Below are 14,087 nucleotides of genomic sequence, written 5' to 3' on the forward strand. Positions count from 1 at the left end.
GATTAGCTGGCCAATTTTTTTTATTTAACATATTTTTACAGTTAGAGAAAATTAAACTTAGCCAATATTATTTCTATTCTCTTATAATTTTTAAATTATATTTTAAGACTTGCTTGGGCCAATTTTTATTTATTTAGCATATTTTTATAGTTCTGGAAATAGCCTCTTGCAAAAAGTAAAGTAAGACTGCGTATAATGGATCCTTCCCTGACACGCCGCACGGCGGAAGCTTTGTGGACCAGGCTGCCCTTTTTTCAGCATATTTTTACAGTTAGAGAGAATTAATATTATTTATATTCTCTTATAAGTAGGGCTGTAAACAAGCCGAGCCGAGCCAAGCTTTAGAGTGTTCAAGCTTGTTTGATAAGGTAACCAATCTGAGCCAAGACGAGCTTAAAATGAACCAAGCTTTTGAAATGAGTGTTCAAGCTTGGCTTGATTTTTTTTTATGAGCTTGAGCTTGTTTGAAGCTTGGTTTGAGCTTGGTTCATTTAGATGTTGTCAAGCTCTCAATTAAAGCTTGGCTTGAGCTTGGTTCGAGCTTGACTTGAGCTTCGTTCATTTGGATGTTATCAAGCTCTCAATTTAAGTTTGTTTGATTGTTTGAAATTTTTAGTTGTTTGATTGGTATTGAGCTTGATAATTTAAATTTATTTATTTATTTATTTATTTTATTTTATTATTTATTTAGCATATTAAAAAGAGTTTTATTAATGAATATGGTTCATGAATATTGTTCATGAACGTTGTTCACGAACGCTGTTCAAGAACATTAATGAGCTGAACATATATGTGTTCAAGCTTGTTTATTTAATTTAACGAGCTGTTCAAGTTTGTTTATTTAACTTAACGAGCTGTTCAAGGTTGCTTGTTTAATTAATCTTATATATATTGAACGAACATAAATAAGCTCTTACCAAGCCGAACACCAAGCTTGTTCACGAACGCTTGGTTCATTTACAGCCCTACTTATAAGTCTTAAATTTAGATCGCATTTAAGCTCAATTTCATTAAATCATAATGGCCTATTAGCTCAATTGGTTAGAGCGTCGTGCTAATAACGCGAAGGCCATAGGTTCGAAACTCGTATGGGCCAATTTTTTAATTTAGAGTATATTTTTACAAATAGAGAGAATTAAACTTGACCAACATTATTTGTATTCTCTTATAAGTTTTCAAGACTTGCATGGGCCAATTATTTTTATTTAACATATTTTTATACATTTGGAGAGAATTAAACTTAGACAGCATTATTTCTATTCTCTTATAAGTTTTAAATGTAGATCACATTTAAGCTCAATTTCATTAAATCATTATGGCCTATTAGCTCAGTTGGTTAGAGCGTCGTGCTAATAACGTGAAGGTCGCAGGTTCGAAACCTGCATGGGCTAATTTTTAAATTTAGAGTATAATTTTACAAATAGAGACAATTAAACTTGACCCGCATTATTTTATTCTCTTATAAGTTTTCAAGACTTGCATGGGCCAATTTTTTTTATTTAGCATATTTTTACCGTTAGAGACAATTAAACATAGCCAGCATTATTTCTATTCTCTTATAAGTTTTAAATGTAGATCATATTTAAACTCAATTTCATTAATTCAAAATGGCTTATTAGCTCAGTTGGTTAAAGCGTTGTGTTAATAACATGAAGGTTGTAGGTTTGAAACTTGCATGTGCTAATTTTTTAAATTAGAGTATAATTTTACAACTAGAGAGAATTAAACTTTGCCAGCATTATTTGTATTCTCTTATAAGTTTTCAAGACTTTGGGCCAATTTTTTTTAGTGTATTTCTACAGTTAGAGAGAATTAAACTTAACCAGCATTATTTCTATTCTCTTATAAGTTTTAAATTTAGATCACATTTAAGCTCAATTTCATTAAATCACAATGGCCTATTAACTCAGTTGGTTAGCAACTAGAGAGAATTAAACTTTGCCAGCATTATTTGTATTCTCTTATAATTTTTAAATTTAGATTAAATATAAGCTTAATTTTATTAAATCACAATGGCTTATTAGCTCAGTTAATCTGGCCAATTTTTTTTATTTAACATATTTTTACAATTAGAGAAAATTAAACTTAGCCAATATTATTTCTATTCTCTTATAATTTTTAAATAATATTTCAAGACTTGCTTGGGCCAATTTTTTTTATTTAGCATATTTTTACAGTTCTGGAAATAGCCTCTTGCAAAAAGTAAAGTAAGACTGCGTATAATGGATCCTTCCCCGACATCCTGCATGGCGGAAGCTATGTGGACCAGGCTGCCCTTTTTTCAGCATATTTTTACAGTTAGAGAGAATCAATATTATTTCTATTCTCTTATAAGTAGGGCTGTAAACAAGCCGAGCCGAGCCAAGCTTTAGAGTGTTCAAGCTTGTTTGATAAGGTAACCAATCTGAGCCGAGCCGAGCTTAAAATGAACCAAGCTTTTGAAATGAGTGTTAAAGCTTGGCTTGTTTTTTTTTTATGAGCTTGAGCTTGTTTGAAGCTTGGCTTGAGTTTGGTTCATTTAGATGTTATCAAGCTCTCAATTAAACTTGACTTGAGCTTGGTTCGAGCTTGGTTCAAGCTTGGTTCATTTAGATGTTATCAAGCTCTCAATTCAAGTTTGTTTGATTGTTTGAAACTTTTAGTTGTTTGATTGGTAGTGAGCTTGATAATTTAAATTTATTTATTTATTTATTTTATTTTATTATTTATTTAGCATATTGAAAAGAGTTTTATTAATGAATATGGTTCGTGAATATTGTTCATGAACGTTGTTCACGAACGCTGTTTAAGAACATTAATGAGCTGAACATATATGTGTTCAAGCTTGTTTATTTAATTTAACGAGCTGTTCAAGTTTGTTTATTTAACTTAACGAACTGTTCAAGGTTGTTTGTTTAATTAATCTTATGTATATTGAACGAACATAAATAAGCTCTTACCATGCCGAACACCAAGCTTGTTCACGAACGCTTGGTTCATTTACAGCCCTACTTATAAGTTTTAAATTTAGATCGCATTTAAGCTCAATTTCATTAAATCATAATGGCCTATTAGCTCAGTTGGTTAGAGCGTCGTGCTAATAACGCGAAGGCCATAGGTTTGAAGCCCGTATGGGCCAATTTTTTAATTTAGAGTATATTTTTACAAATATAGAGAATTAAACTTGACCAACATTATTTGTATTCTCTTATAAGTTTTCAAGACTTGCATGGGCCAATTATTTTTATTTAACATATTTTTATACATTTAGAGAGAATTAAACTTAACCATCATTATTTCTTTTCTCTTATAAGTTTTAAATGTAGATCACATTTAAGCTCAATTTCATTAAAAAATAATGGCCTATTAGCTCAGTTGGTTAGAGCGTCGTGCTAATAACGCGAAGGTCGCAGGTTCGAAACCTGCATGGGCCAATTTTTAAATTTAGAGTATAATTTTACAACTAGAGAGAATTAAACTTGACCCGCATTATTTTATTCTCTTATAAGTTTTCAAGACTTGCATGGGCCAATTTTTTTTATTTAGCATATTTTTACCGTTAGAGACAAATAAACATAGCCAACATTATTTCTATTCTCTTATAAGTATTAAATGTAGATCATATTTAAACTCAATTTCATTAATTCATAATGGCTTATTAGCTCAGTTGGTTAAAGTGTTGTGTTAATAACATGAAGGTTGTAGGTTTGAAACTTGCATGTGCTAATTTTTTAAATTAGAGTATAATTTTACAACTAGAGGGAATTAAACTTGGCCAGCATTATTTGTATTCTCTCATATGTTTTCAAGACTTTTATGGGCCAATTTTTTTTTAGTGTATTTTTACAGTTAGAGAGAATTAAACTTAACAAGCATTATTTCTATTCTCTTATAAGTTTTAAATTTAGATCACATTTAAGCTCAATTTCATTAAATCACAATGGCCTATTAGCTCAGTTGGTTAGCAACTAGAGAGAATTAAACTTTGCCAGCATTATTTGTATTCTCTTATAATTTTTAAATTTAGATTAAATATAAGCTTAATTTAATTAAATCACAATGGCTTATTAGCTAAGTTGATTAGCTGGCCAATTTTTTTTTATTTAACATATTTTTACAGTTAGAGAAAATTAAACTTAGCCAATATTATTTCTATTCTCTTATAATTTTTAAATTATATTTCAAGACTTGCTTGGGCCAATTTTTTTTATTTAGCATATTTTTACAGTTCTGGAAATAGCCACTTGCAAAAAGTAAAGTAATACTGCGTATAATGGATCCTTCCCCGACATCCCGCATGGCGGAAGCTTTGTGGACCAGACTGCCCTTTTTTCAGCATATTTTTACATTTAGAGAGAATTAATATTATTTTTATTCTCTTATAAGTAAGGTTGTAAACAAGCCGAGCCGAACCGAGCTTTAGAGTGTTCAAGGTTGTTTGATAAGGTAACCAATCTGAGCCGAGCCGAGCTTAAAATGAACCAAGCTTTTGAAATGAGTGTTCAAGCTTGGCTTTTTTTTTTATGAGCTTGAGCTTGTTTGAAGCTTGGCTTGAGCTTGGTTCATTTAGATGTTATCAAGCTTTCAATTAAAGCTTGACTTGAGCTTGGTTCGAGCTTGGTTCAAGCTTGGTTCATTAAGATGTTATCAAACTCTCAATTCAAGTTTGTTTGATTGTTTGAAACTTTTAGTTGTTTGATTGGTATTGAGCTTGATAATTTAATTTTATTTATTTATTTATTTTATTTTATTATTTATTTAGCATATTGAAAAGATTTTTATTAATGAATATGGTTCGTCAACTTATTAGCTAAGTTGATTAGCTGGCCAATTTTTTTTTATTTAACAGATTTTTACAGTTAGAGAAAATTAAACTTAGCCAATATTATTTCTATTCTCTTATAATTTTTAAATTATATTTCAAGACTTGCTTGGGCCAATTTTTTTTATTTAGCATATTTTTACAGTTCTGGAAATAGCCTCTTGCAAAAAGTAAAGTAAGACTGTGTATAATGGATCCTTCCCCGACATCCCGCATGGCGGAAGCTTTGTGGACCAGACTGCCCTTTTTTCAGCATATTTTTACATTTAGAGAGAATTAATATTATTTTTATTCTCTTATAAGTAGGGCTGTAAACAAGCCGAGCCGAGCCAAGCTTTAGAGTGTTCAAGGTTGTTTGATAAGGTAACCAATCTGAGCCGAGCTGAGCTTAAAATGAACCAAGCTTTTGAAATGAGTGTTCAAGCTTGGTTTTTTTTTTTATGAGCTTGAGCTTGTTTGAAGCTTGGCTTGAGCTTGGTTCATTTTGATGTTATCAAGCTTTCAATTAAAGCTTGACTTGAGCTTGGTTCGAGCTTGGTTCAAGCTTGGTTCATTTAGATGTTATCAAACTCTCAATTCAAGTTTGTTTGATTGTTTGAAACTTTTAGTTGTTTGATTGGTATTGAGCTTGATAATTTAAATTTATTTATTTATTTATTTTATTTTATTATTTATTTAGCATATTGAAAAGATTTTTATTAATGAATATGGTTCGTGAATATTGTTCATGAACGTTGTTCACGAACGCTGTTCAAGAACATTAATGAGCTGAACATATATGTGTTCAAGCTTGTTTATTTAATTTAACGAGCTGTTCAAGTTTGTTTATTTAACTTAACGAACTGTTCAAGGTTGTTTGTTTAATTAATCTTATGTATATTGAACGAACATAAATAAGCTCTTACCATGCCGAACACCAAGCTTGTTCACGAACGCTTGGTTCATTTACAGCCCTACTTATAAGTTTTAAATTTAGATCGCATTTAAGCTCAATTTCATTAAATCATAATGGCCTATTAACTCAGTTGGTTAGAGCGTCGTGCTAATAACGCGAAGGCCATAGGTTTGAAACCCGTATGGGCCAATTTTTTAATTTAGAGTATATTTTTACAAATAGAGAGAATTAAACTTGACCAACATTATTTGTATTCTCTTATAAGTTTTCAAGACTTGCATGGGCCAATTATTTTTATTTAACATATTTTTAAACATTTGGAGAGAATTAAACTTAGACAGCATTATTTCTATTCTCTTATAAGTTTTAAATGTAGATCACATTTAAGCTCAATTTCATTAAATCATTATGGCCTATTAGCTCAGTTGGTTAGAGCGTCGTGCTAATAACGCGAAGGTCGCAGGTTCGAAACCTGCATGGGTTAATTTTTAAATTTAGAGTATAATTTTACAACTAGAGACAATTAAACTTGACCCGCATTATTTTATTCTCTTATAAGTTTTCAAGACTTGCATGGGCCAATTTTTTTTATTTAGCATATTTTTACCGTTAGAGACAATTAAACATAGCCAGCATTATTTCTATTCTCTTATAAGTTTTAAATGTAGATCATATTTAAACTCAATTTCATTAATTCAAAATGGCTTATTAGCTCAGTTGGTTAAAGCGTTGTGTTAATAACATGAAGGTTGTAGGTTTGAAACTTGCATGTGCTAATTTTTTAAATTAGAGTATAATTTTACAACTAGAGAGAATTAAACTTTGCCAGCATTATTTGTATTCTCTTATAAGTTTTCAAAACTTTGGGCCAATTTTTTTTAGTGTATTTCTACAGTTAGAGAGAATTAAACTTAACCAGCATTATTTCTATTCTCTTATAAGTTTTAAATTTAGATCACATTTAAGCTCAATTTCATTAAATCACAATGGCCTATTAGCTCAGTTGGTTAGCAACTAGAGAGAATTAAACTTTGCATGCATTATTTGTATTCTCTTATAATTTTTAAATTTAGATTAAATATAAGCTTAATTTTATTAAATCACAATGGCTTATTAGCTCAGTTAATCTGGCCAATTTTTTTTATTTAACATATTTTTACAATTAGAGAAAATTAAACTTAGCCAATATTATTTCTATTCTCTTATAATTTTTAAATTATATTTCAAGACTTGCTTGGGCTAATTTTTTTTATTTAGCATATTTTTACAGTTCTGGAAATAGCCTCTTGTAAAAAGTAAAGTAAGACTGCGTATAATGGATCCTTCCCCGACATCCTGCATGGCGGAATCTATGTGGACCAGGCTGCCCTTTTTTCAGCATATTTTTACATTTAGAGAGAATCAATATTATTTCTATTCTCTTATAAGTAGGGCTGTAAACAAGCCGAGCCGAGCCAAGCTTTAGAGTGTTCAAGGTTGTTTGATAAGGTAACCAATCTGAGCCGAGCCGAGCTTAAAATGAACCAAGCTTTTGAAATGAGTGTTAAAGCTTGGCTTGTTTTTTTTTTATGAGCTTGAGCTTGTTTGAAGCTTGGCTTGAGTTTGGTTCATTTAGATGTTATCAAGCTCTCAATTAAAGCTTGACTTGAGCTTGGTTCGAGCTTGGTTCAAGCTTGGTTCATTTAGATGTTATCAAGCTCTCAATTCAAGTTTGTTTGATTGTTTGAAACTTTTAGTTGTTTGATTGGTATTGAGCTTAATAATTTAAATTTATTTATTTATTTATTTTATTTTATTATTTATTTAGCATATTGAAAAGAGTTTTATTAATGAATATGGTTCGTGAATATTGTTCATGAACGTTGTTCACGAACGCTGTTTAAGAACATTAATGAGCTGAACATATATGTGTTCAAGCTTATTTATTTAATTTAACGAGCTGTTCAAGTTTGTTTATTTAACTTAACGAACTGTTCAAGGTCGTTTGTTTAATTAATCTTATGTATATTGAACGAACATAAATAAGCTCTTACCATGCCGAACACCAAGCTTGTTCACTAACGCTTGGTTCATTTACAGCCCTACTTATAAGTTTTAAATTTAGATCGCATTTAAGCTCAATTTCATTAAATCATAATGGCCTATTAGCTCAGTTGGTTAGAGCGTCGTGCTAATAACGCGAAGGCCATAGGTTTGAAACCCGTATGGGCCAATTTTTTAATTTAGAGTATATTTTTACAAATATAGAGAATTAAACTTGACCAACATTATTTGTATTCTCTTATAAGTTTTCAAGACTTGCATGGGCCAATTATTTTTATTTAACATATTTTTATACATTTAGAGAGAATTAAACTTAACCAGCATTATTTCTTTTCTCTTATAAGTTTTAAATGTAGATCACATTTAAGCTCAATTTCATTAAAAAATAATGGCCTATTAGCTCAGTTGGTTAGAGTGTCGTGCTAATAACGCGAAGGTCGCAGGTTCGAAACCTGCATGGGCCAATTTTTAAATTTAGAGTATAATTTTACAACTAGAGAGAATTAAACTTAACCCGCATTATTTTATTCTCTTATAAGTTTTCAAGACTTGCATGGGCCAATTTTTTTTATTTAGCATATTTTTACCGTTAGAGACAATTAAACATAGCCAACATTATTTCTATTCTCTTATAAGTTTTAAATGTAGATCATATTTAAACTCAATTTCATTAATTCATAATGGCTTATTAGCTCAGTTGGTTAAAGTGTTGTGTTAATAACATGAAGGTTGTAGGTTTGAAACTTGTATGTGCTAATTTTTTAAATTAGAGTATAATTTTACAACTAGAGAAAATTAAACTTGGCCAGCATTATTTGTATTCTCTTATAAGTTTTCAAGACTTTTATGGGCCAATTTTTTTTTAGTGTATTTTTACAGTTAGAGAGAATTAAACTTAACAAGCATTATTTCTATTCTCTTATAAGTTTTAAATTTAGATCACATTTAAGCTCAATTTCATTAAATCACAATGGCCTATTAGCTCAGTTGATTAGCAACTAGAGAGAATTAAACTTTGCCAGCATTATTTGTATTCTCTTATAATTTTTAAATTTAGATTAAATATAAGCTTAATTTAATTAAATCACAATGGCTTATTAGCTAAGTTGATTAGCTGGCCAATTTTTTTTTATTTAACATATTTTTACAGTTAGAGAAAATTAAACTTAGCCAATATTATTTCTATTCTCTTATAATTTTTAAATTGTATTTCAAGACTTGCTTGGGCCAATTTTTTTTATTTAGCATATTTTTACAGTTCTGGAAATAGCCTCTTGCAAAAAGTAAAGTAAGACTGCGTATAATGGATCCTTCCCCGACATCCCGCATGGCGGAAGCTTTGTGGACCAGACTGCCCTTTTTTCAGCATATTTTTACATTTAGAGAGAATTAATATTATTTTTATTCTCTTATAAGTAGGGCTGTAAACAAGCCGAGCCGAGCCAAGCTTTAGAGTGTTCAAGGTTGTTTGATAAGGTAACCAATCTGAGCCGAGCCGAGCTTAAAATGAACCAAGCTTTTGAAATGAGTGTTCAAGCTTGGCTTTTTTTTTTTTATGAGCTTGAGCTTGTTTGAAGCTTGGCTTGAGCTTGGTTCATTTAGATGTTATCAAGCTTTCAATTAAAGCTTGACTTGAGCTTGGTTCGAGCTTGGTTCATTTAGATGTTATCAAACTCTCAATTCAAGTTTGTTTGATTGGTATTGAGCTTGATAATTTAAATTTATTTATTTATTTATTTTATTTTATTATTTATTTAGCATATTGAAAAGATTTTTATTAATGAATATGGTTCGTGAATATTGTTCATGAACGTTGTTCACGAACGCTGTTCAAGAACATTAATGAGCTAACATATATGTGTTCAAGCTTGTTTATTTAATTTAACGAGCTGTTCAAGTTTGTTTATTTAACTTAACGAGCTGTTCAAGGTTGTTTGTTTAATTAATCTTATGTATATAGAAGGAACATAAATAAGCTCTTACCAAGCCGAACACCAAGCTTGTTCACGAACGCTTGGTTCATTTACAGCCCTACTTATAAGTTTTAAATTTAGATCGCATTTAAGCTCAATTTCATTAAATCATAATGGCCTATTAACTCAGTTGGTTAGAGCGTCGTGCTAATAACGCGAAGGCCATAGGTTTGTAACTCGTATGGGCCAATTTTTTAATTTAGAGTATCTTTTTACAAATAGAGAGAATTAAACTTGACCAACATTATTTGTATTCTCTTATATGTTTTCAAGACTTGCATGGGCCAATTATTTTTATTTAACATATTTTTATACATTTGGAGAGAATTAAACTTAGCTAGCATTATTTCTATTCTCTTATAAGTTTTAAATGTAGATCACATTTAAGCTCAATTTCATTAAATCACAATGGCCTATTAGCTCAGTTGGTTAGAGCGTCGTGCTAATAACGCGAAGGTCGCAGGTTCGAAACCTGCATGGGCCAATTTTTAAATTTAGAGTATAATTTTACAACTAGAGAGAATTAAACTTGACCCGCATTATTTTATTCTCTTATAAGTTTGAAAGACTTGCATGGGCCAATTTTTTTTATTTAGCATATTTTTACCGTTAGAGACAATTAAACATAGCCAGCATTATTTCTATTCTCTTATAAGTTTTAAATGTAGATCATATTTAAACTCAATTTCATTAATTCATAATGGCTTATTAGCTCAGTTGGTTAAAGTGTTGTGTTAATAACATGAAGGTTGTAGGTTTGAAACTTGCATGTGCTAATTTTTTAAATTAGAGTATAATTTTACAACTAGAGAGAATTAAACTTGGCCAACATTATTTGTATTCTCTTATAAGTTTTCAAGACTTTTATGGGCCAATTTTTTTTAGTTTATTTTTACAGTTAGAGAGAATTAAACTTAACAAGCATTATTTCTATTCTCTTATAAGTTTTAAATTTAGATCACATTTAAGCTCAATTTCATTAAATCACAATGGCTTATTAGCTCAGTTGGTTAGCAACTAGAGAGAATTAAACTTTGCCAGCATTATTTGTATTCTCTTTTAATTTTTAAATTTAGATTAAATATAAGCTTAATTTTATTAAATCACAATGGCTTATTAGCTCAGTTGATTAGCTAGCCAATTTTTTTTATTTAACATATTTTTACAGTTAGAGAAAATTAAACTTAGCCAATATTATTTCTATTCTCTTATAATTTTTAAATTATATTTCAAGACTTGCTTGGGCCAATTTTTTTTATTTAGCATATTTTTACAGTTCTGGAAATAGCCTCTTGCAAAAAGTAAAGTAAGACTGCGTATAATGGATCTTTCCCCGACACACCGCATGGCGGAAGCTTTGTGGACCAGGCTGCCCTTTTTTCAGCATATTTTTACAGTTAGAGAGAATTAATATTATTTCTATTCTCTTATAAGTAGGGCTGTAAACAAGCCGAGCCGAGCCAAGCTTTAGAGTGTTCAAGCTTGTTTGATAAGGTAACCAATCTGAGCCGAGCCGAACTTAAAATGAACCAAACTTGTGAAATGAGTGTTCAAGCTTGGCTTGATTTTTTTTTTATGAGCTTGAGCTTGTTTGAAGCTTGGCTTGAGCTTGGTTCATTTAGATGTTATCAAACTCTCAATTAAAGCTTGGTTTGAGCTTGGTTCGAGCTTGACTTGAGCTTGGTTCACGCTTGGTTCATTTAAATGTTATCAAGCTCTCAATTTAAGTTTGTTTGATTGTTTGAAACTTTTAGTTGTTTGATTGATATTGAGCTTGATAATTTAAATTTATTTATTTATTTTATTTTATTATTTATTTAGCATACTGAAAAGAGTTTTATTAATGAATATGGTTCGTGAATATTGTTCATGAACGTTGTTCACGAACGCTGTTCAAGAACATTAATGAGCTGAACATATATGTGTTCAAGCTTGTTTATTTAATTTAACGAGCTATTCAAGTTTGTTTATTTAACTTAACGAGCTGTTCAAGGTTGCTTGTTTAATTAATCTTATGTATATAGAAGGAACATAAATAAGTTCTTACCAACCCGAACACCAAGCTTGTTCACGAACGCTTGGTTCATTTACAACCCTACTTATAAGTTTTAAATTTAGATCGCATTTAAGCTCAATTTCATTAAATCATAATGGCCTATTAGCTCAGTTGGTTAGAGCGTCGTGCTAATAACGCGAAGGCCATTGGTTTGAAACCCGTATGGGCCAATTTTTTAATTTAGAGTATATTTTTACAAATAGAGAGAATTAAACTTGACCAACATTATTTGTATTCTCTTATAAGTTTTCAAGACTTGCATGGGCCAATTATTTTTATTTAACATATTTTTATACATTTGGAGAGAATTAAACTTAGCCAGCATTATTTCTATTCTCTTATATGTTTTAAATGTAGATCACATTTAAGCTCAATTTCATTAAATCATAATGGCCTATTAGCTCAGTTGGTTAGAGCATCGTGCTAATAACGCGAAGGTCGCAGGTTTGAAACCTGCATGGGCCAATTTTTAAATTTAGAGTATAATTTTACAATTAGAGAGAATTAAACTTGACCCGCATTATTTTATTCTCTTATAAGTTTGAAAGACTTGCATGGGCCAATTTTTTTTATTTAGCATATTTTTACCGTTAGAGACAATTAAACATAGCCAGCATTATTTCTATTCTCTTATAAGTTTTAAATGTAGATCATATTTAAACTCAATTTCATTAATTCATAATGGCTTATTAGCTCAGTTGGTTAATGCGTTGTGTTAATAACATGAAGGTTGTCGGTTTGAAACTTGCATGTGCTAATTTTTTAAATTAGAGTATAATTTTACAACTAGAGAGAATTAAACTTGGCCAGTATTATTTGTATTCTCTTATAAGTTTTCAAGACTTTTATGGGCCAATTTTTTTTTAGTGTATTTTTGGTGTTAGAGAGAATTAAACTTCACAAGCATTATTTCTATTCTCTTATAAGTTTTAAATTTAGATCACATTTAAGCTCAATTTCATTAAATCACAATGACCTATTAGCTCAGTTGGTTAGCAACTAGAGAGAATTAAACTTTGCCAGCATTATTTATATTCTCTTATAATTTTTAAATTTAGATTAAATATAAGCTTAATTTTATTAAATCACAATGGCTTATTAGCTCAGTTGATTAGCTGGCTAATTTTTTTTTATTTAACATATTTTTACTGTTAGAGAAAATTAAACTTAGCCAATATTATTTCTATTCTCTTATAATTTTTAAATTATATTTCAAGACTTGCTTGGGCCAGTTGTTTTTATTTAGCATATTTTTACAGTTCTGGAAATAGCCTCTAGCAAAAAGTAAAGTAAGACTGCGTATAATGGATCCTTCCCCGACACCCCGCATGGCGGAAGCTTTGTGGACCAGGCTACCCTTTTTTCAGCATATTTTTACAGTTAGAGTGAATTAATATTATTTCTATTCTCTTATAAGTAAGGTTGTAAACAAGCCGAGCCGAACCGAGCCAAGCTTTAGAGTGTTCAAGCTTGTTTGATAAGGTAACCAATCTGAGCCGAGCCGAACTTAAAATGAACCAAGCTTTTGAAATGAGTGTTCAAGCTTGGCTTGATTTTTTTTTTATGAGCTTGAGCTTGTTTGAAGCTTGGCTTAAGCTTGGTTCATTTAGATGTTATCAAGCTCTCAATTAAAGCTTGACTTGAGCTTGGTTCGAGTTTGACTTGGGTTTGGTTTAAGCTTGGTTCATTTAGATGTTATCAAACTCTCCATTCAAGTTTGTTTTAATGTTTAAAACTATTAGTTGTTTGATTGATTATTGAGCTTGATAATTTAAATTTTTTTGTTTTATTTTGTTTTATTGTTTATTTAGCATATTGAAAAGAGTTTTATTATTGAATATGGTTCGTGAACATTGTTCACGAACGTTGTTCATGAACATTAATGAGCTGAACACATATGTGTTCAAGCATGTTTATTTAATTTAACGAGCTGTTCATGTTGGGTTTTTCGGGCCGCAAAAACCACTTTTTGCGTTGCGGAAACCCCGAAACCCCGCCACCAGATCCGTGCGAAGAAATAATTTCAAAAACTTTACGTGTACGAGTTTCTAAACCTAGATCTTAACTAGATCTACAAAGAAGAAGAGCTTTACCCTTGATGCGATGCCCTTCGCTAATCCCGCTCGTCCGAGGTTTGCCGGATCTCGAGAGTATCAAAGTAGATACTCCTCTATGTGTATCCACACAAGCAAGAGATGAAGAAACCAAAAAAAAGGTGTGCTAGCACCTTTGATGGTCACGGCAAGGAGGAAGAGAGGGAGAAGAAGATGAGAGGAGGAAGAATGTAACGACCCGCCTTCTACTCACTAAGCTGTAAGG

The 14,087-nt window shown here is 30.6% G+C and overlaps 5 non-coding genes across 5 annotated transcripts; all 5 read left to right on the forward strand.

Moving 5' to 3' along the window:
• The first annotated feature begins 3,339 nt into the window (after window positions 1-3,339).
• Window positions 3,340-3,413, forward strand: TRNAI-AAU. The gene has a single exon. It is a non-coding gene; the product is annotated as a tRNA-Ile (tRNA).
• A 2,693-nt stretch (window positions 3,414-6,106) lies between these two features.
• TRNAI-AAU lies at window positions 6,107-6,180 on the forward strand. Its single transcript has one exon. It is a non-coding gene; the product is annotated as a tRNA-Ile (tRNA).
• Window positions 6,181-8,129: 1,949 nt separating this feature from the next.
• TRNAI-AAU lies at window positions 8,130-8,203 on the forward strand. Its single transcript has one exon. It is a non-coding gene; the product is annotated as a tRNA-Ile (tRNA).
• A 1,919-nt stretch (window positions 8,204-10,122) lies between these two features.
• Window positions 10,123-10,196, forward strand: TRNAI-AAU. The gene has a single exon. It is a non-coding gene; the product is annotated as a tRNA-Ile (tRNA).
• Window positions 10,197-12,159: 1,963 nt separating this feature from the next.
• Window positions 12,160-12,233, forward strand: TRNAI-AAU. Its single transcript has one exon. It is a non-coding gene; the product is annotated as a tRNA-Ile (tRNA).
• The last annotated feature ends 1,854 nt before the right edge of the window (window positions 12,234-14,087 follow it).

The sequence above is a fragment of the Zingiber officinale genome, chromosome 8A (assembly GCF_018446385.1).
Source record: "Zingiber officinale cultivar Zhangliang chromosome 8A, Zo_v1.1, whole genome shotgun sequence".
Taxonomy (NCBI): domain Eukaryota; kingdom Viridiplantae; phylum Streptophyta; class Magnoliopsida; order Zingiberales; family Zingiberaceae; genus Zingiber; species Zingiber officinale.